General features: G+C 38.4%; 1 protein-coding gene and 1 long non-coding RNA gene across 2 annotated transcripts in view; both read right to left on the reverse strand.

The window, feature by feature from the left end:
- GRID2 (glutamate ionotropic receptor delta type subunit 2) overlaps positions 1–22,950 on the reverse strand; it is a 1,091,344-nt gene that overhangs the window by 908,288 nt on the left and 160,106 nt on the right. The gene's annotated exons all lie outside the window — the stretch shown is intronic.
- LOC115652585 lies at positions 8,949–22,441 on the reverse strand. The gene is made up of 3 exons (XR_004000689.1): positions 22,361–22,441; positions 11,732–11,736; positions 8,949–8,958 (listed from the first exon to the last, which is right to left on the reverse strand). It is a non-coding gene; the product is annotated as an uncharacterized LOC115652585 (long non-coding RNA).

Genomic DNA, 22,950 nt, shown 5'->3' on the forward strand with positions numbered 1-22,950 from the left:
CGGCTATTCCTTATAATTAGGGGGTCTCTTTAAATAGTGGAGAAATCACACATTTTTCACAGGTTGGTCACAGTATAAATAGCAAATTTCATGGACATCCACAAAATGTGTGATTTATCTGCAACATTTCTCAAACTGGGGCCCCCAACCCAAAGGGGGGGGCACCAGCCTATTGTAGGGGGGGCTAATGGTATTGCAACCCTTACTTCTGTGCTGCTGCTGGCAGCGACACTGTTTTCAGAGGTGGGCACCCAGCCAGCAGCCACCACTCTCTGCTCTGCCCTCAGAGCTGGGCAGCCGAAGACCAGGTTTCATGGGGGCGTGGGGGAGAAGAAAGACGACCCGGAGATGTGATTTTCACAGCCATGAATTTGTAGATCCCCTATTTATAACCCTATTATCTTTTAGGTGCTTACAAATTGATTGTTTAATAATTTGTTCCAATATCTTTCCAGGTATTGAAGTTAGGCTGATGCATCTATAAATACCCTAGGGCCTCTTTGTTCCTCTTTTCAACAATAGGTACTATGTTTGCCCATCTCTTGTCCTCTGAGACCTCACCTCCCATGATATCTCAAAGTTAATAGCTAACAGTTCCAGAATTGCTTCAGCTAGTTTGTTACATACCCTAGGGCGCTTTTCATTAGGCCTGCCACCTTGCATACATTCCTTAACCTGTTCTTTCCCTGTTTTGGCTTGCACTCTTTTCCCCTTTGCTGTTAATATTAAATGTGTTGAGTGTCTAGTCACAATTTACCTTTTTATTAAAGGCTCAAAATAAAATAGGCATTTACACCTCAGTCTTCTTAATGTTCTCAGTTATTAGCTCTTCTTCTCCACTACGCAGAGGATTCACTACTGATAATAGATCTGTATATTATTATCTCATGTGGTTGGAAGTGGAAAGAAGGGAGTTGTTGAATCGCTGCTTCATGACACAGCAACTTCAAGAAGATTTTTCTTCTTTGCCAGCTAAGTGTAATTGAGATTACAAATGTTAGAGATGTTAACTTTGTGTACACACGTGTATCTATATATAGCCCAAGCTTAGTAGCATCACAAAGATTATGAGGTGAGGAATGAGTCTTTTCTTCCGCTCAATACATGACATGCATAACACTATTAATGGGAAATTGAGTTATATATGCTCTTTTAAAAATGGGGAAGAAACCCAAACATCAGAATAGAAGGCTTCTCTTATGGTTTTGCTTTACTTGCTACTGAATCTTAAATTATGGCACTGTCTTGAAGTTTCAGCTGCTTTAATGATTTAAAAGCGCAATTGAAACCTGCCTCCCAGCACTGACGTAACAGTCTTGACGCTTGAACAGCAACTGGATGATTTAAAACCATTTGATGATGTTTACCATACTAGCAAGTTATTTCTAAAGTAAGTGTGGGTGTGTCTAACACACACACACATACACACACACAATACTAATGGGTATTTTTAATATAAGTAGATTTCGCACTATTAAATGAAAAAGAGACATGATCTGGAGATTACAGAAATGAAAAGGAGAAGCTCAGGTTGTTGTGGTGGGGATTATTTTTGTTTTCCAAGGATATTTGTAGCCCTTTTTCTTGGGAAGATAACCTTGAAAATAACTGGTACTAAGCATAATGGTGTGATCATTATGGAAAGGAACCAACTTTGGGGGGCAGGGAAAAAAGTGGTGAAAAATTGCCTGCCAAAAAATGCTAAGGCTGACTCTGAAATTAATCCTTTACTCAAAGTGGCTTTTGTCAGAGCAGCTTTTCATTCTGCTGGAAACAGAGGCATTCAGAAAATCGGTATACACTCCCCTGCACTCTTCCAATGGTAAAAGAAGAACCATAGAAATTGGATCTAATGATCATGTAGTCCATCTCTCTGTTAAAGCAGAATTGTCCTGTACCATGTATTTTCCAGTCCAGTTTAAAATTAACACAACAATAGTTTATTTCAGGAAATGAAAACCAAACGCTTGCATCAAACTCACAGCCTCCCTAAGAGTTACTGAATATTCAAGGGGTTCATAAATTAGAATCCTTTGCCCACTTACTCTTCTCACAATTTTACAACTACATAAACATTCAGTACATGTATACACTTTTTAAAAAGTGTTAAATCTAAATACAAATATAGGTGTCTCTCTCGCTCACACACACACACACACACACACACACACACACGATAAGAAGCCCCCTAAGCAACTGGTACCCAAACTGAACATACTGAATGCATCCACATTATATAAAGCAAATTAATTAAGAAATAAATCTGTTGGTTTCCCTTCCTCTCTGCTATTGACATGCATATACAGGTGAATACTAATTTTCTCTACTGGAAAATTACTGAGAATGTTTAGGTGAATATTTTCCCCCCTCTTCAAACACAAAAGGTTATTTCCAGCAGTTTTTCAAAAAGTTTGAAAAAAATATCCTGGATGCTTACATGATTACATAAAAACTACATTGCATGTACAAAAAACCCTGACATTTCCATAAAGTTTAAAATTATAGCCATCAGCCCAATCAAGAAGACAACCGTCTCTCAGATATGCATTGCTGGCCTGTTTCCACTAGCAAATTCTTTATTTGTCTTTCAACACTGATGCTGTTGCACTGGTGTTACCAACCATAATAGTAAACCAAATGTAGCCATTTTTATCACTGCAGCATCTAATGCTCTTCCAAGCACCTGATCCACAAACCACTTATGTCAATGTGTTCCCATTGATTTCAATGGACTTTGGATCAGCCCTGAGGGCTTGGATACCACAATGATGGATGCAGTATAGGTACAAAAATAGCATACAATCCCACATTCTTTAAAACTCATATCCTGCCCTCTTCCTTTAACATTCATAAAAATTGCAAAAGCAGAAAAGAGCCCTGTTCTTCATTCCACAGTTGCCCCATCTGCATGTGAAATTATAGAAACACATGCATGGCCCAAGTGGCCAACTTTTTTTCAATGGTTTCATCCAATCATTTTCTGATAGCGTTTACATCCAGGATATGCCATAAGAAACAGAAAATAAATTGAACAGATTGCATTTCTTCAACACCATTCACCACAATGTCCCAAGTCTGACAAATAGGCCTTTCTCCCTGCAACTCTCCAGTGTATTCTGTCTTTAAAATTTGTTTTTAAATGACTCTGCCGCTCTCCAGTAATTTAAAACACTTTTAAAACGATAATGCTATCATCTGAAGAGTACATTTCTCTACTATACATTTCCCAGCGTCTCGGTGCACGTAAGTGAAATGCAGTCAGGTTCAGCTCAAGAGCAGTTTCCTGGACATAATGTATAGTAGGTCTTTAATATAAAACCAACAACTTCAAAAACTGTAGTATAGAATCTCAGTGAGTGAGAAACAGCAGCTGTTCCTTTTGTTGGCTTAGTTTTAGGACTCTTACACCTTTTAAAAGATAAACTACTAAGGTAAGAACTAGATAGTAGTTGAACTGTTTCACATTAATTTTAGATGTCCCCCATACCTCTACATCAAGTATGTCTTTATATGCCCCTGTCATTTTTTCCCCTCTCAGACACAGCTGCCTCTGTTTCCCAGCTGAAGCTGACAGTTTCAATGTGCTTTAAAACACTATGCTACTCTGGCACCCACCTGAACTAAGTCTTTTCACAGTATCGCCTTCTTACAGTCCTGACCACACCAAAGTCAATAAATAGACTGGAATTCTGAAAAAAAAAAAAAAAAAAGAGAGAGAGAGAGAGAGAGACCCCCTCACCCTGAACAACAATACTAGTTGTCCTTTCTTCTGCAAAGACATTCTTCTGAAATGGCTAAATGAACTAGATGCTTCCTCACAGGGAACATTTCCCATCTTACTGGGACTCCTCCACTTTAGCAATATTGGAAGGGCAGTGTGTTAATGATCTCCAGGGTGAGAACCCATGGTTTACACTACCACTTTCTAAAGGAACATCTATTTCTTACATAAGTCTATAAATGAAACTATTTCAATATGGAGATATAATAATGTCCATCTTAGATGACCAAGTAACAACATAAAAATGAATGGCACTAGGAAACAAGACCAAACATCCAGCTGTTTAAAGTAATAAAACCAAAAAGCAAGCATGCCAGAGAAGGGAACTCCTGCCAACCTTATAATAAGGTTAGCCTTGAGGGAGAAAGGAAATGGCTTCCCCTCTGCAATTTGCTCCCTCCCCCATGCAAGAAGAAAAATCATCATGTTAGGCCTGAATAAAAATATAGCAAACAAAACCAGTTATGCCAACCTGACCAAAGTCAGGCTAACAGAGGTTTGTGGGTAATCCCTAAGTGAAAAACACTGAGAAGCAGCAGCATGTCTCACAAGCGCTGAAAAAAAGTAAGATAAAAAAAAAAGCTGCATTCCTGGCATAGTACCAAATGTGCTGTGTTCGGGCAGCTCCTTCGAAAAACTGATAAGAGCCCTAGTTTCCCAGCCTCCTTGTTTTCACTCCCTGGTTTTGTTCTTTGTTTGTTTTTAACTCCCCTACATCTCTAACTTTAGGCATGCATGTATACTAAAGGTGTCTAGTTTCTAGTTGTTAAAAAAAGGGGGTGGGTTGCTCCAGTGAATAATTTATGACGCAATGAAACTGTCTATATAGGCTTATACTAAGATGTAAAAAGGGGGCTGGTTCTCTCTGGAGACAAGCTGCTCTCTATTGATGCGTGCACTTGTCAATAAAGAGCTTTTGATCGGACCTTGCTGGTGTTGCCTGTCTCTCTTGCGGTCAAACAACAAACTTTGCCGTCGGGGTTAGAGTCCCTGACATCTTTGGCGACTTTAATCAGAAGAAAAATTGATGCAGCTTTGATCACAGGGTTTTGAATGGCCTCTACACCAAACCCTAAATTGTCGAAATTCACTACAAAGTCTGCCCAGTTTCAAACCATTTGGTGAACCTATCTTGTAAGGAAATCCAGACGCGAGCATCTTATTTCAGGTTTCACTTCATGAGGACACATGGCATTTCTACAGAGCCTCATGAAGGTGAGCATTATTATCCCCATTTTATAGAATACAAAGGTTAAACAACTGAGACAGGTTTAGTGACTTGCTCAGACACCAGGCAAATCAATGACAGAATCAGAAATAAAACTCTGGTCTCCTGACTCCTTCTGAATATTTAATACCAATAGAGTGATAAAATTTGGCAGAGTCAAAGGTAAAAGAAAGCTAAATAACTCACTCTAAATTCCCTGTTTTGATTGTATTTATTAAATGATGTAAAAATAATCTTGGGATTCATAATGATACTAATTAAAAGTGCTTTGCCTTTACAGAGTCCCTTTTATCTGATGATCTCATATGAAATGCTATATAATTAAGATGTTTTATAAAATAAAACCAGATAGTTCTGTATGTTTCTTCAAGACATCCCTAACTTCAATGCTTTTGATGTTTACTGAACCTGCTAATATTTATTTTAAAAGATAACTGTAGCAATATTACAAACATGAAAAATCAAAGCAAAAGAAACAGACAATGCAACAACAACAACAAAAGTAGTAGTAGAAAGTGAAGTGAACTTCTCCATACTTAAGTTCTCCTGTTGTAACATAGGGCATAAAGACTGGAGAATGAAAAAACACTGGACCTGGAAGTGCTAATTATGGAGCCATAAAAATCATTTACTACACTGTAAAAGCGTGATATTACTGCCATCACTGATCAACAGAGAGATTTGATTGCACTTTGGAAAGCCAGCGAAAACCTGAACAGAGAGCTTCTTTGGTGGCTCCATCAATTGTAGTAAGGAGAACTTTCTTAATTTTTTTTTTAATTTGCAAAAAGAAAAAACCTACATGCACATAAATTCCACTGTCATAAAAATAGATTTTTCACTGAAGTGCTTATGTGGACTAAAATTGCCCACAAATTATTACTTTTTTATGACTGACATAGAAGAAGCTGCTCAGGATTTGTTTTCCTCACCTCAGCAGCATGTACATTTTATTTTTCTCACACATTTGATTAAAACCCAAGTGACAAGTGCATGGCAAAACCCATATGGTAAGCAAGCGCTCATATTATCGTTATGTTTTTATTAGTAGTAATTCTCCAAGCTCACTAGCCTAGGGCAAGATTTTTTTTTAATACATATAAAAGTGTGTTAAATTTTGAGAAAGCAAAGGAAGTTATCAAGATAGGAAATATGAGTACTAATTGAAAATGCAATGTAAGGAGGATTTTAGCACATACAAGCATACATTCAATTCTATAGCCCAAGATTTGTCCTCCTTTACACCTACACAACTTCTGTTCAATGTATAGTGCAATTTACGGCACAATCTTGACTCAAAGTGTAAGAAGATAGAATGAGAACCTGTGAGAGAGATTCATGCATGATCCCTCCTAGAAGGAATTGATCCAAAGCCTGTTCAAGTCAATGGATTCTTTCCATTCACTTTTATGGGCTTTGAATCAGGCCTCATAATATTTACACGCTATCATGGTGCTCAGCAACATCCGCTCCTTTTGCCTTCCCGAGGGGTAATAGTGGCCAGACTTTGAAGGATTTGGCTGCAAATTTGAGAAGTTCATCAGCAGCTACTGTAGTTTTTGATTAAAGGCAGCCATTATTACTAATTAAGAAGAATTGACATTAATATACTGCAGCCACATTTATGTGGAAGTATTGCTAATTATTTTACAACATACAAGTGAGTCCATGAGTAGAGGTCTTTCCCAACCTGCTCTAAAGTATTCAACATTAGTACCAAAAGTCACAACGCACCCGTGTCTGGCTTTATTAACAACTAATTCAACATAAAACAGCTAAGTTCCTCTGAAGCCTTCTCCCAAAGTTTGGCTGCTCCTAAGATTCCATCTTTATGAATGTTTAGTCCACCACCTAAATATTACATCATCTCTCTCTCTGACCAAGGTCCTGGTCAGGGCAACAGTTCAACAAAGCCATTTTTTTCATTTTACTCCATCCAGGCTTGAGATTGCTAGCAGGTGTCATGTGGCAGAGCCAGCTTCCATTCCTATCTCCAAGACAGATTATTAAACTCATCCTGTGTTGCCCTAATGCACCATTTGTCCATCTCATCACAATGCCCAATCCAAGGTGCTGATCACCCCCGATTTCCAAGGAAGTCACTGGGAGTTGCATGTGCTCAGCACTTTGTATGGCCGCTCAACGTGTTGCAGTCACAGGCCCTGTATTGCCGATCACTCCATACACAGTTCAAATGCAGCCACTTGCAGGCTACACATACAAACTCTTAACTGTCTAGAGCAGCCCTGCACAGCAAGCTGAGGCAAGAAGTGAAGAATACTGTAAATCAGGGGTCGGCAATCTTTCAGAAATGGTGTGCCGAGTCTTCATTCACTCACTCTAATTTAAAGTTTCGAGTACCAGTAATACATTTAATATTTTTAGAAGGTCTCTTTCTATAAGTCTATAATGTATAACTAAACTATTGTTGTATGTAAAGTAAATAAGGTTTTTAAAACATTTAAGATTAATGTTTTAATGGTGGCCAGGACCCGGGCAGTGTGAGTGCCACTGAAAATCAGCTCATGTGCTGCCTTAAGCACACATGCCATAGGTTGCCTACCCCTGCTGTAAATACATCTTTCAAACTGCAGAGGGAATTCAAGTAGCTGGAATGTAATTACTAGAGTTGGAAACAAGCCAGAGCACTGGATTAACATCTTTTATGAAAAAGTATCATAAGGTATTAAATTGCCACAAGAGGTAAGAACTTTCCTCTTACGACTGATCTGAAAGATAGTACCTTCACTCAGACAATGCCCACACTGGGATGTTGGCTTAATAGAAACTGCAGTGGAAGAGTAACGCCTAATGAATCATCAAATGCTTCTTGTAGCACTACCCACTTTCCTTGGAGTTCCTTGGAGTATTAATTCCTTGGAGTTCCTTGGAGTATTAATGGGTTTAGACTGCAAAATGATGGGACAATTGTAGAAGATGGTACAGCTGCAGGTCCTGATAAATCCCCTCATTAGAGCATCTCAGCTGTCTTTCACTTTCACTGGGACCAAAGGAGTCACTACATATATCTCTCTCACACACAATTTTTAAAAATTCTTCATAGTGCAACAAGAAAAAGTTTTGACCTACAGTAGGTAATAGCTAAACATTCCAAAGAGGGAAAGGCCAGGCAGTAGGCAGTTGAGGCTGAGAATGCAGGGAAGATCTTACCCAACCTACTTCCAAACTAGCAGAGTGTGTCTTATATATTATTAATATAGTATTATCACCAACAAAGAGGCATCTCCAAAAATAAGAACATAGCCTCTGGCATTCCCCAAACCATTGATTTCTACAAGGTGGTACTTCTGTATTCATGTAAAAGTTTTGCAGCTCCTCACCCCACTCATTAGATTTAGGATGCATGCTCTGCAGATTTGTATTGATAGGTAAGGAATGTTTACTTTTAACATCAAAACTCCAGGAGGGTAAAAGGGCAGACTAGATTGGGAACTGAAACCACTATCTGATAGGAGTGGTGTGTTTCATGTACCATATGCTGGGTATGTAACATAAGATGACCCCCTGCTTATAAAACTTAACTGGCTATTTTTTAAGAGAACTATTCTGAGAGGTGCTGCAACTGCAATTGACATTCAGACCACATGCATACAGAGTGGCTTCCTGGTGCCTCCAAACTTGTGCCTCCTGCAACCTGTGCTCCTTCCTTCACGTTCTGTTCAGGTTTCTATGCTATCCACTTGTGCTCAGATCTTCAGGTTTAAAATGAATAGCTCATGTTGATATTTACACTGTCATGAAGAAAGCTAAGCAGGTATTCTGGCTTTTTCTCCCCTTTTACAAACAGAACCAACAGGGAACAGAGTTGCTATCCTAGCAGATCAATCAAAACAATAGTTTCATGGTTCTTGGATCTCTAGAGCAGCTTACTTTTAATATCCCCCTTGACGTTTCCAGTCAACTGAATGCAAGCTACTGTCTGTGGCTTCTTCGGTTTCATTATAAGACCCCAAATATTTACTTAAGATGAAGTGCCCTGCTTGCCCATTTATACATCACAGGTAATCCCAGTCTATTTAAGCAAGAAAAAAACACCCCACACCACACAGCATAGGTAACTGCTTTCCTCCATCATATAAACATAATCCCTAAACGAAACTGCAATAATAAAAGTTTAGAGACACAAGGTGGGTGAAGTAATATCTTTTATTGGTCACCCACCTTGTCTCTCCAGTATCCCAGGACCAATACAGCTGCACCGTCACTGTATAATACAAATTTATCCAGCATGACCATCATAGTCACGGAACATAAATGAAAGTAAAGAACTGGACCTCAAATATATGTCTTTAAATTTTTAAATGAAGGACTTGAGCTCTGCAAGGAAATAAATTAATACAAGTTCAAGGACAAAGGATTCCCTTTCCCAACCCCCAATCAGAGCTCCTAGTAAGCAGATCTATCCTACCTATCCACTACCTAGAGTGAAAACTTGCTCTTGTAGTCTGCTGCCTGGGGATTATGGACTATCAGCATTTGTTTGGGGATGGGGATTTGGGAGGGAAAACTCAACTGAGATACCTCTTAAAAATGACCCCCGCCCTTTTTGCTGTAGCTCAGAGCCCTATTATTCTGTACTAAGAGAAGGAAAGATAAGAAACAAAAACAAAGATATGCTGACAAGATTAGGACATCACAAAACAAAACAAAAGTAAGGAACACTTTAATTAAGACACAACAGGAAGTCTGTATATTACAGGTAGAAGAATGAATTCATGGAACTCCTTTTTCAATGACAGTTACACATGCAATCCCAAAGTACACACCAGGAAAATGCATTGCTCTGGTCTTTTGGAAAGTACGTTGTATGACAGGTGGGCCATATCGAAATTGCAGTTGCAATACAATGGCACTTTTCTTGGTAGCCTCAACCCGACTGAATTGTCATCAACTGCCCATCCCTCCAAAACAAGACCAAAGTACATTTGGAAGTGTGGAAGTTTGCACTGATCTTGCCTGTGTTCTAATGTTCTGGGGAATAAAAGAGGATTTCCAGTTTTATCAAGGCTGTCCCATGGTACACCTCACAAGCACTAAGTTCCCCTGATTTTTATTTTTAAGTAAATGGTTAAACAGAGATAGAAGAGGAATTTAAACTTACTATTAGATCACACACTGGACATTTAAACAGGCTTTTCCTCCTAAAGCCTTGAAGCTGATATATATTTTTATGTCCGATTTTTACCCTACTGGATCCAGCATGTTGACTAACTCACTCTGTTGAAAGCACTTTACTTTCTCTGCTCACTTACAAGTCTTTCTTTCGGACTGAGTATTTTTTAAAACTTCTAGTTCTTTGACAGAAACTTTATTTTCTTGTTCCACTGACTCTACCTATAAAAAACTTGGAATAGACTCATTGCCTTGAGATAGTCCAGAGATAGAGAGTTAATACTTTGACTCTTCCTGAAGTCATCCTTTAAAAAAAAGACAACACAACTTTTATAGGATTTCCATGTGTTAAATTACAGGGAAAATTTTTCTCCACGTGTATACAAGGCAACTCACTCGAGGATCAAATTCTGAGGTTCGTGGTCTATAAACAGATACTCTACAAGAAGTAGTTAGCATAGAACTTTGATAAAATGGGGGAGGGGAACATACACAAGCTGGGAGAAGAGACATACAGTATAAAAATTCCAAACTGCATGAGCCCAGCAGGTCAGAGAAACGGTATGTGAGTTTTTATGATGAAAGCAAGCACTTCAATGGAGGCTAATAGCACAGGGAATTTTCTGGCCAATTAGAGATTAGAAATATAAATAAAACATAAGATTCATCTTAGAAAAAAGACAAGAAAATTCAATTGGGAAAAATAAACCAAAATGTGGATATTCAGTTAGACTAAAATTCACACGTGCACAGGGGCAATGTAAGGATTATAGTACACTTATATCTCACTTAAATCTTATTTTTATGGGGATGAAATTCATCCCTAGAAAGCTGAAAAATATCCAGTGGAGATAGGGGATAACGAAATAGATGGTAGTTCACAGTATGACAGAGGAATACCTTACTCCATTAGGAGTCCCATAGTCTCAAGAAAAGCTTTGTGATTTTAGATGCATATACAGAAGCATCAGCTCAAAGGAGCAACATTTTTCATTCTCTTCTGCATGCCACTGGTGAAGCCTCACCTAGCACAATGCATTTGGATATCGGCTCTTTATTCCTAGAAAGATGCTAACAAACTGGAGGGAATTCCAGGAACAACAATTACCAAATGACTGGGAACACATTATACATATTTTTATTTCTCTTAAAGTAGCTTAGTCAAATAATGGCCAAGAAGAGTAGAATAATCATCTACAAGTATCTGATGTGTTAAAATGCCAAAGATGAAGAAAAGGGAGACACTTCTCTGTGGTCTCTCAAAAAGGTGTTTGAGAGAGTTCAGCATCGACGACACACATGTTTTTATCATTAGTACTCATATTTTATATTTTGCATATCTGAGAGCACTTTACAGAAGAACAAGCCAACATACTGCACATAAAAGATCACCTTCCCACAAATATAACCTTTTCTATGAAAGAACATGGCAGCCATTCTGGAAGTACAAGCAATGCTACAACACAATTTATGGGCCAGGAAATGAAGAAAGCTATACCAGTTTAAAATACAATAATTTTGTTAGGAAATTAAGAATCATTAACTTAGCTCAGAGTTAAATCATTGTAATGCAATCTGTTACCATAAACTGTGGCTGGGGCTACAACTTAAGACAATTACTGTAGGTTCTTAGTTCAAATCCATACTGGTATACTGCACTCCCCCGATAACAATGTAAGCCTGGCACAACCCAGTGAACTCTAAAGAATATTAATGTAAAGAACTATGAAAAATAAAAATATATTGTACAAAGAACTAGTCTTGACTTATGATCCACTTTTAAACAGTTTTGCAGTTATTTTCTACAACCAGTGTTACAGAACTTATAAAAATTAGTAAACCATATATCCATTACTCTTATTGGTGATCTATTTAAAATCCTTTTATTTAAGGATCAGTTTTATTCCGGGAAATTGATAATTTTCATTCAAGTTTAAATTTCAGTAAATGATTATATGTAATGTTAAAAAATCAAACATAAAATTACATTATGTGCAATTATGGTGCCCGTCTACTTGGCAGGTTGCCTCCACAGAAATAGGGTTTGTTTTTTTTGCCATTTGGGGACTATTAGATCTAGATCTGAAAGAGAGAAGAGAGATGTATAGACTTGCCTGATTTCAGATTTTGTTTAGTTATGAATGATTTCCTTATTAGACCCTTTGAGCAATCATACCCCACTTTTGCCACATGATGCACTATAATAAAATTCAAAGTTTGTAGCTTTGCAAAGTGAAAAAAACATCAGTCCAATTCTGTCCCCCAAGTTGGGAACAGAATTGAGGTCATTGTGTATGAAAATTATTTAGGGCCAGATTCTGCCATTTTACTCATGCTCAATGGCACAACTCCTCAAGTAGACCTACTGAAATTAATTTTTTTAGAGTGGCATTAAAGTTGCAATTTGTTATACAATTCATTGCAAATAAGATTTATGGCTCTATATAATTAACCTAAAGAACCATTTACAAACAAGAAATACAAGTAGGGTATTGTGATGGGGGATGTACCAGGCCTTTGTGACCTATTGCTGGAAGCCCCACTGCTCTGCTGGACTCAACAACAGCTAATCAAGGCCAAGCAGGCTGAAATAAAAGGAGCTGCCTGCTGGTAGCAAGACCATTCCTGTCTGGAGCCAATGGAGTGAGGAAGGAAGCTCCCTAGTCCATGGACCATTTCTATCCACAGTCAAGGGAAGCTGAGTTAGCTGTGGAAAAGTAATTAAACCCAGATGGGTAAAAAATCATTTTAGTTATAATTGATTCTCAAGAGCAAAGAACTTCTGTTAGAATTTGTTATACCCTGGAAGGGCTTTGGACTGTGACACCCAACCGGAGGCATGAGCTCCAGAAGACCCACAGAAGCCAATTGATAGTCTGCAGAAAGTGCAGGGAGGTCAAGAAAATGGCAGAAGTGAGTGCAAGCCACCGCAGGTGGACTTGTCAAAACCACTCAGTTCTGATCTAACTTCTCCCACTGAAGTAGAAACAGTTTGCTCAACAGTGAGCGTTTTTGAAAATTGCACCTCTAATATCTACATGCTTGATTTTTCCACAGTCATTGAAACAGAATAGAATCTTAATGCTGTGAGTAGCCCCCACTAAAATCTAGAAGAGAACTACTTGTGGAATAAGCACAGAATGTGATGAAGGATAGGTCCAGACACACATACCAAATAAACAAACCAAAAAAAAAAAAAAAAAAAGCCTTCTGCAGCACATTGGAGAGCTTGGGTCAAGCAACTCAAGCTTGTGCTAAGGGACTATGAACAACAGTGTAGACATTCCTGCTCTAGCTGCAACCCAGATTTTGTTCAATGCCCGCCTCCCCTCACTGGGCGTCAGAAGCCAGGCTCCATGACTAAACCTTATCTATAACAACTTATAAGCTGAAGAACACATCTTATTCTATACACAGAAAGTGTCAAATTTTCTTCTCTTTCCAAAGAAAAAGACTGCCACACTGAACATCAATTTTTTTAATCCCATTATCATTCAATATTTTTAGTTTCCCTTTTGTTTTTAATACTTTCAATTAAAAGAAAAGAGAGGAATTTGAAATAAAAAACCACCAGTGAGAACATGCTAACAAATTAAGGGCAATAAGAGTAAATGGCAATTTCCTCAGCTCTTTCAGTCCATTCTAACTGTGTATTCAAGCATCAAAAGATGTTCACGTGTGTATGTATACACAAACACACATTCATAAAATCACCCATTTATTTGAGGATCCCAGAATTAATTTTCTTACAGCTCTAATTTTGATGCATTCACCCAAGGCCCCGAAACTTCAGTAACAACTTGAAACTCAATTCACATTAGTTGAAAGGTTTGCTAAGATCTGGGAACCTTTCAAGCCAGTCTGGGCTGATTAATGTTTCTACATGGTATGAGTACATAACTCATTTTCAGAACAAAAGCAGGTGGAATCATGGTTTCTTGCTGAGTTTTGGGGATTTCTTTGGTACAAAACTCAGGACAGTGTGTGAGCCAAAATGCTTAAAAAGTTTACACCAAGGCAATAACTAGAAACCAAAGCAAACAATTTATTCACAATTCTAGTTCCAAAGAAGTGTGTTAATGACTTCAAGTCTGGTAGTGGCAGCCTTTACCTGGAATTCCCATGTTTTCCTCAATCTAAAATTATATCATTAACATAACAGTAAATAGTTATTTATATATAATGTATTTACCTTTTGATTGTAAACACCGCAAAAAAGAATGAGGGTGGGACAGAACAGCTAGGAGAGGCAGATGGGATTGGGAAGGAGGGGAAAATGGCAGGCAAATTACTAAAAAGGAGTTTTTAATGTTCCATTATTTCCAATCGATTTGCAGTGGAGTTGGAGACATTATCCAGGCAAGCTAAAGTCAGATATTTTGCATCATAATGCTGTTGAACAATGAAGTACTGTACCTTCAAGCATGGATTAACTGGGGTTTCATTTTTAAGCACAGTATTTGACAAAATAAAGAGCTTGGCAAGGTGATTAAATGGAAGTCTGAGGTCACACTTATCAAACAAATCTCTGCCTGGTGCTACATTTCAGCTGCAAAGGAAAATATGATAGTGCATAGCAGTTGATCACGTGCCACCTTATCCTCCCCAACCCACTGTTGCAAAGCTAATCTGAAATCAAAAAGCAGCATTTACAAAATGTGGACAGTGTTTCTGCTGCATTTTACAGCAAAGCTGAAATGCATGTGCACCAGAGCCACAGCAGAGAAGGTTACCCATGAGGGTACATTATTAAATTAGTTAATATTTATGGATGACAAATGACTGTTGATAAATAAATGGAATACACATAATAAAGAATAATGTATCAGTTCTGCTGAAGTTACAACCTGTTGATCATTATTAAAAAATACCACAATCATCCATTGGTGAGTAGAGATTACTGGGGTGAAGGAAGTGTTTGTGATTGGGAGAGAATAAGAGACACTTCCTATAGTACTGTCATCTTTGAGAGGCATGTATGTCAACTGTATACAGGAAAATGAGTAGATCCAGTCATGCTCAACATGCATCCTATTCTCTTCAACTGTGTTGGTCAAACATTCGGTCAACAAATTTTCTGTTTCTCCCGCCTCTATTTTTTTTTTAATTGCTGGAAAATTCTACTTATCCAACTGAATTCATTTAACATATACTGAAAGCCGAGGACTCTTCTTGTAAGGAAAGATTATACATTTTTAAAATCTGTGGCTTCTGTTTAATTGGTCAAAATTTCCCCTGAAAAGAACATCTTGGAGATAGAAAGTATTTTTCCCTTTAGCTTCCTAATTTTCTCTTTCCACATGTGAGCAAAAATATGTTAGATAAGGGATAGTTCTGGTCGCTGGGATGTGCCTGCACAGTACATCCTTGGACATACATTTGTTAATAGTAAACATTGAGAGGGAAAAGCCTTTGAAAAGTAGGCATACTATTCTTGTTGTAGGTGAGGCTGTGTTTGAGGGAAGAACAGATGCACATTAGCAGCATTTGGCCAAATGGCTTGCGTGAGGCGGGGAACAAAAAGAATTATGGACCTCATACTTGCAGAAAGAGAATTCTATTTGAAGTTCAGGAAGATATTATAAAGAAAATTGGCACCCAAGATGGCATTCATATTTGAGCTAATGTCCAAAATACAATATCAAGAATTTATGTTACTAAGCCTCCATAATACATATTGTTGAATAAATAAGTATTAGGATTAACAAGGAAACCACACTTAAATCCCCTGCCTTAACTTCAGTTAGTGTTAGAGTATAAGACCAGAGAAGGGAATATATAATATATATATAATAATATGTATAGAAGAAAGTACTTTTGAATTATAAAAGTAAAAAGCCTGTTTGTCTCAAATTTGAGAAGGGCTGAGCTGAAAATTTTATATAAAATACACAATATTTGGATTATAATTTATCATTACACAATTATTTTATCTTCTAAATGGTGTTTTGTCCTTCTGGTCACATATTAGAAATCAACCGATTTACAATAAACTAAAATCATAAATAGAAAATGTATAGAGTAACAGAAAATTGTAAGTTTTTTTATTTCACCATATATAATTTATTAGAATATGTTTATTGAAAATAGTTTTCCCTGCTATAGAATTATATAGGTAGTTAAAAAAACAAAAACAAAAATCACACCCCCTATAGATGGGATATCATCCTCTATTCAACTCTATACATTTCTAGGATAATTTCTGTGGAATCCTATTGGTTTAATCCCAGTTCAGTTGTGTGCAAATTTATTACAACTATTGAATTTTTATTGTCACTTGCAAGGAAATGTAAGAGAATCTAATAGTCTTGTCCATCTAATTTTTATGATGTGATGATTTTGACCTACAAAGTGTCACCAAAAGTTTCACCAGGCCCCAAACTAAGGACCAGAGCCTCAGTTGGTATAAGTCAATGTAGCTCCAGTGACATCACTAGAACTATAGTGCTTTAAGACATTTACTCAATTTGTGTAAATGAGTACTTCAGGAGATATCCCTAAGAAGGTACTATACTAACAAAGGTTGATACACATCTAAGCTTAGGCCTCATGTATCAAGAGCAGTTCCTTTCACATTTGCCTTCAGGGGAAGCAACACACGTATCAGAAGAGGCAGTGCCACCTTGTACTTCCCCTGTGGCCATGACTAAAAACCAACTAAAGAGATTTTTAAACCTCAACCACAATGAATGAAATCAAAAGACAATAAAAGGTAAGTTGCCAGGGTTTTGGTCTACATAGACTTGAAGGAAGACTGAAATTGTAACCTACAGGGAGAGGCTGTCAAAACGATGAATGGAACAGAGTCACACAACTACACAGAATAGGACAGACTGCAATATCTATTCTGTAACAATCACACACAGTGTATCACATTTCCTCTTTAATCCCCTGGCTTCAAGAAAGACGACAGGCTCCTATATACCCCTAGGTTTCAGTTATGAGAGAGGATAAAAAGGGAAATCAATTGTATTTCAAACTGTGGAATCAAGAAGCAGAGATGAGTCAATCAGCTTTGGAAAATTTTGGATACCTACGAAAAGGAAGAATACACTGTATATTGTAAGATATGCAAAGAGCAACATCCACCAGCTGAAACCAACAGCACAGCTCTTCCTAGATTAGCCAGGGAGAAAAAGATGCTCACTTTTGATTCCTTGGTACACTTGCTTGCCATCAACCAGGGATCACAAGGTTCCAAGTTCAAGAGGTGGCTGCAGCAACACAATCCCTCAGTAGGGTGACCAGATGTCCCGATTTTATAGGGACAGTCCCGATTTTAGGGTCTTTTCTTATATAGACTCCTATTACCCCCAACCCCTGTCCCGATTTTTCACACTTGCTGTCCAGTCACCCTATCCCTCAGTAAATTCAGATCAAGAATTTTCTATTTAGAAAATCTAAACAGCTATATGAGAGAGGCTCAAATATTACTACTTGCTAATCTTAAACTGTGTCCGTTGCCCACTGCTGCAACAGGGGTATACTGATGGGTGTATAGGAAAACAATGCATTTTTTCTTTTCTATTTCTGTCTGTAGCGAAGTAAAATTTAAAAAAAAATAAAACTTCATAGATTACGTTTAAAATGGTTGATCCCATGTTTATATGGCTGGCAGATGTTAAAGCAAAAATTATGCTTTAGTCACACACTAGTTATTGGGCTCATTAGAGGGGAAATCAGATCAAATTTAATGGCCTGTGATATACAGATCAGACTAAAGAGACAATAAAATGGCTGTCAACAACTTGAGACCTCACCAGGGTTATGTACTTAGGCTAGCGAACCTTTCAAGCAAACCTGGAGTAAGTTTTGACCAGTCCCCTCCATTTCTCTGGCTGTTTTGTGTGAAATCAATGTTTTCAAATGCTTTTGACCAGAAACCAGGCTGTAGTAGAACTGGTGATCTTAGTTGAGTTTCACAGTATGACTATTCGGATTGTGTTCTACTTCTATTGTCTTAATCCATACTTAATTCCGTAAGACTTTCCCATATAAAAACATGCAAAAAATCCCTACAGATCAGTCAACTGGAGCCAACAACAACAACGGGACCCTGCAAGTGAGCAAGTGTCATTAGATGATGGACTTATAGGTGGCAGGAAGAACAACATTGTTAAGTCACAGGGACAGAGAAGGCAGAAGGAGAGACAGAGGAGAAAGAAATCCAATAATCTGCAAACCCAAATGTTACAAGTTTACAACATTCAGGCTATTATTTGTGCATATCCCTGCTCCTGGAGTATTCCTGGACATAGTGAGGAGGAATGACAGCTTCCAAGGAAAGAGGAACATTGCCTCTGTTAATGGAGAAAAGGAAGCACAGGGGCTGAAATCTTTTTCCTTCCTTCTCAATACAATGTGTGTATTCTTTGCAGACTGGCAAGCTTCGCCTCATATAATTTACACAGACGGAAAGCCACATATACCCACCTTACAAAAAATGGAGAAACCCCTTATTGTTCTTAAGATCCTTCACCAATACCTATAATACCTACAATACCACTTTTTCCAAAAGATATTATTCCATTTTTTAAAAAGTATATTGGGTCAAATTTTCACCTCAGATTAACTTTTTTTCCCCACTGATTTTATATTTCATAGAATCATAGAATATCAGGATTGGAAGGGACCTCAGGAGGTCATCTAGTCCAATCCCCTGCTCAAAGCAGGACCAATCCCCAACTAAATCATCCCAGCCAGGCTTTGTCAAGCCTGACCTTAAAAATCTAACCTTAAAACCACCTCCCTAGGTAACCCATTCCAGTGCTTCACCACACTCCTAGTGAAAAAGGTTTTCCTAATATACAATCTAAACCTCCCCCACTGCAGCTTGAGACCATTACTCCTCGTTCTGCCATCTGGTACCACCAAGAACAGTCTAGATCCATCCTCTTTGGAACCCCCTTTCAGGTAGTTGAAAACAGCTATCAAATCCCCCCTCATTCTCTTCTGCAGACTAAACAATCCCAGTCCCCTCAACCTCTCCTCATAAGTCATGTGCTCCAACCCCCTAATCATTTTCATTGCCCTCTGGCTGGACTCTTTCCATATGTGTTGCCCCATTTACTATAATATGAGCTATACTGCTTCTGAGGGCAGAGTTTGGCTCCTGATCAATTTAGTATTAAATATAAACCATGTTGCTGAATTGCTATTTTGATGTTGAAATTCTTTGGTCAGAATTGTAACATTAGGTGCTAATTATCAAAATTTTAAAAAAAAGTATAAATACACCTAGTCCCTAAGGTTTTACATTTTAATGTAATTTTAAAGGATATCAAAATGAACTTTTTATATTAAATTCAGTTTAGCCTTACATGATTCAAAGAGAATCAAAACGCTGTTGTTTCAACCAATCAGTCCCAATGAAATACCCCATCTCCCTTTCTGTAAATTTCTCGCTTCAAACCTCAAAAGAAATAATTTCTCATCTCTCAGCAGCATTGTGATAGTTACAATGTGATCATTTAGAATCTTATCTCAAGTGGAATGAAGTCAATGGAAAAACTCAATTAACTTACGTGGGCTCTGGATCAGGCCCTTATAGCAGACTGGTCAATGCAGTTGACCTCTGGGATAGACATGAAGGGGGTTGACATGGAAAAGTACATCAGACAGCTGATGACAAAACTTCTCTCTGTGACATATCAGTATCTTTCCACATATACCTCCATCAATGTGAAAACTCCATTTTGTTCTGTAATGGTCATTTTGATTGCACAACTGTTCTGTAGCCTCCATATTGAACTGAAACACATAGGAGATGTCAGGCAAAATCTTGCACTAGCACAAGATTAACAATGAAGGGTTGTTAAACCCTGATGACATTCCATTCAAATGGAAACACCTCTTTGACAAAGAGTTGTCTACACCCCAAGGAAACTGGTTGCCCCTGATAGATTGGTCACCAAGCAGTGAATCACCCAACGAGGGATTTATCATCTGAAGGAGGTTTGAGGATTACCAGAGACATTACATGAAACTGAACTATAAAAGGATGAGGTCTACTCAGAGCACCCTTCTCTATCACTGATCAGTACAGGAAGGAAACTAGCTGCAGGGATCAGAGAAGAACCTTCATGCTCTGAAGAAGCCATCAGCTGGAGGAGTGAGGTCCAGGAGACGGGACTTGAACTTGAAAGGACACTGATCAAAATCCAAAAGGACATTCAAGAGCAGAAAGAAAACTGAGGCAGGGAATGGTGTACAAGTGTTTATCTTTTGCCTAGATCTGTATCTCTCTTGTACTGTGTTTGAGTGATGCTTTAAGAAATCCTGAAAAATCTGTGTTTATTTGCTTCAACGGAAAGGCTAAACAATAAACCAGCGCATCCACAAGGTGCCGATCTGGGAAGGGGATACCTACGCTTCTGAGAAGTCATGAGGGAGGAGGGTAGTTAGAACTGATCTTAGGGCTGACTAGGCCCCATCTTAAAAAGGGGTACCACACAAAGTCTATGCCCAGGGAGTGAGCCTAGAGGCCAAAGAGTTCTGGCTCCTACCCAGACTACAGGGGAGCTTAAAACCACTGGTCCAGTGTTGGGATCTAAATATAGCAGCCCAACGGGGGAGTGTGATTACAGCCATGACATGCCCACAAAGCTATCATTGAACTCTGTGCCTCCCCACATCCTGCATTAATTTTTTTCCCCTCCACAGTTTATCCTTCTGAAAGAAAATAATCTTCAGACAGCAATTCCCAAATAAATTTCAAACACTACAGACATCTGTTGCTCTCATTAGCAGCTTAATCTGTGGCCTCTTGAAATTTTAGCATTCACTGCTTGCTATTATTAGCAAAAGGCTGCAGTCTGACTTAATTTTGAAAAACATTTCAGCAATTGGTTGGCTTGCATTCATGGGTATTTTTAAATACATCTTTGTAAAATGTTCCGTTATCCTTTGCCTAGGAAATCAAAGTCACAATCTCAGGGCTGAAGTTTTACCAACATCTAGCTTGCCCCTCCAGCTGAAAGAGAACACTAAAAATTCTCCTCTTGTTTTCTTCTTGAAGGCTTGCTGCCTCCTATTTGATTGCATTTCCTTTGCCAGTGTAGATATCCTGTGTTTCATGAATTTCATCTCCATTCATTTAGGCACAGATGATTTTGTTAAGAAATAAAAACATAGTAGCACTAACCTTAAACCAGTGTGGGAGAAGGCATCCAAAGGCAGGTGAAACTTCCTCCCAGGCATGTGGCCATTAGGGAAGTACAGTGACCATTGTGACGACATGGAGGGACCACCCAGCCTCTGCCCCCCCCCATTGCTGCCTGTCTAATTAGGGAAAGAGGGTATTAATAATGCGCCACACACTCCCTGGATGCAAGTGCTTCTCCTCCCTGAAGGGTTGTGTTTTGCTGATTTTCTCCTCTTGTGAATCTTGAGTAGAGTTTCATCTAAATTTATGTACATGTAGCATACCAAAATGATGATTTTTTTTCCCATTAGCAGCTTATCGCCTCTGAACATTATGTTTCTTCTTGCAGTAAGTACAGCATTGCCTGTGCTCTGAAGTTTGGGAGGACCCAACATGCAACGTAAGAAAGACAGATATGTAAATTATGCATGCACACAAGCAGCTGAAGCATAACTGGAGTTTGGAGAGAAACAAAAACAAAAACAAAGAATCATATCAAAGTGACACTCCAGCAAGAGATGCATGTAAACGGCACTGTTCAAACATTAAATTTTCTGTTAAGTACTTCCTTTCTCAGATAGCACACCACACAATGCAGCATGATGTTTTTATATAATACGCAAACAACAATTATGGATCACAAAAGGGGTAATCACTTAATTGGGAGTTGAACATCCTTCAATTTACTCCTGCTTTTGTTGGTGTTTCATGGTGTATATGTGAGAAACACCTCAGACTTCATTCTGTGTGCCTTTACTATTTGTTTTGGTATGAGAGTCACACTTAGAGATTAGAGCCCCATTCTTGGGGCACTATATAAAACCACACCAATCGAAGTCCTTGCACCAAAGGACTAGCAATCTAAACCAACACTGATAAAGTACATGTCATCACACATCCCTCAGACAGATGGAACTGAGAGAGACTGACACACCCACAGTCACCCAGGAAGCCTGTGGAGGAGCTGGGAACTAAACCCATCTTTACTGCATCCCAGTCTAGAGCAGCAGCCACAAGCTATCCTTTGCCTCAGAGGAAAGGCTCCCTTGGCTTGCACAAATGATACTCTTTTCACTGAGACAAGGTGAGTGAGGCAATATCTTTTATTGGCCCAATTTCTGTCCGTGAAAGACAAGCATTTGAGCTACCCAGAGCTTGTTTTCTTTGGATCTGGGGAAGGTACCTTTCCCAGACCTGAAGAAGAGCTCTGTGTAAACTCACAAGTTTGTCTCATTTACCAACAGAAGCTGGTCCAAAAAGAGATATTGCCTCACTCACCTTGTCTTTCTAATATCCTGGGACCAGCATGGCTACAGCAACCCTGCAGTCTTTTCATGTGAGTCATAGGACAAATTTCTTATCAGTAGTGCATTTTAAGATGAAATATCAGACTACTTTTTGAAATCATTCAACAGCCACATCAGACAGCAACAGGCTATGAGTATGTTTAGCTTTTCCTCTTACTAAAATTGTCATTGCCACACTCACATTGGGGAGTTTGATTCTCATTCTTGGCATTCATGATATTTTCACAGTCATTATGGATTCCTAAGAAAAAACAGAACTGAACATACCTCCACCACACATCTATTTTTACAGCACTTTTTAGTTTGTAAGCACTGCCTGCATCAGCTGTTTTATAAGGCAAGTATATATGGGTTTTTT

This window comes from Gopherus evgoodei, chromosome 5 (genome assembly GCF_007399415.2).
Source record: "Gopherus evgoodei ecotype Sinaloan lineage chromosome 5, rGopEvg1_v1.p, whole genome shotgun sequence".
NCBI lineage: Eukaryota > Metazoa > Chordata > Testudines > Testudinidae > Gopherus > Gopherus evgoodei.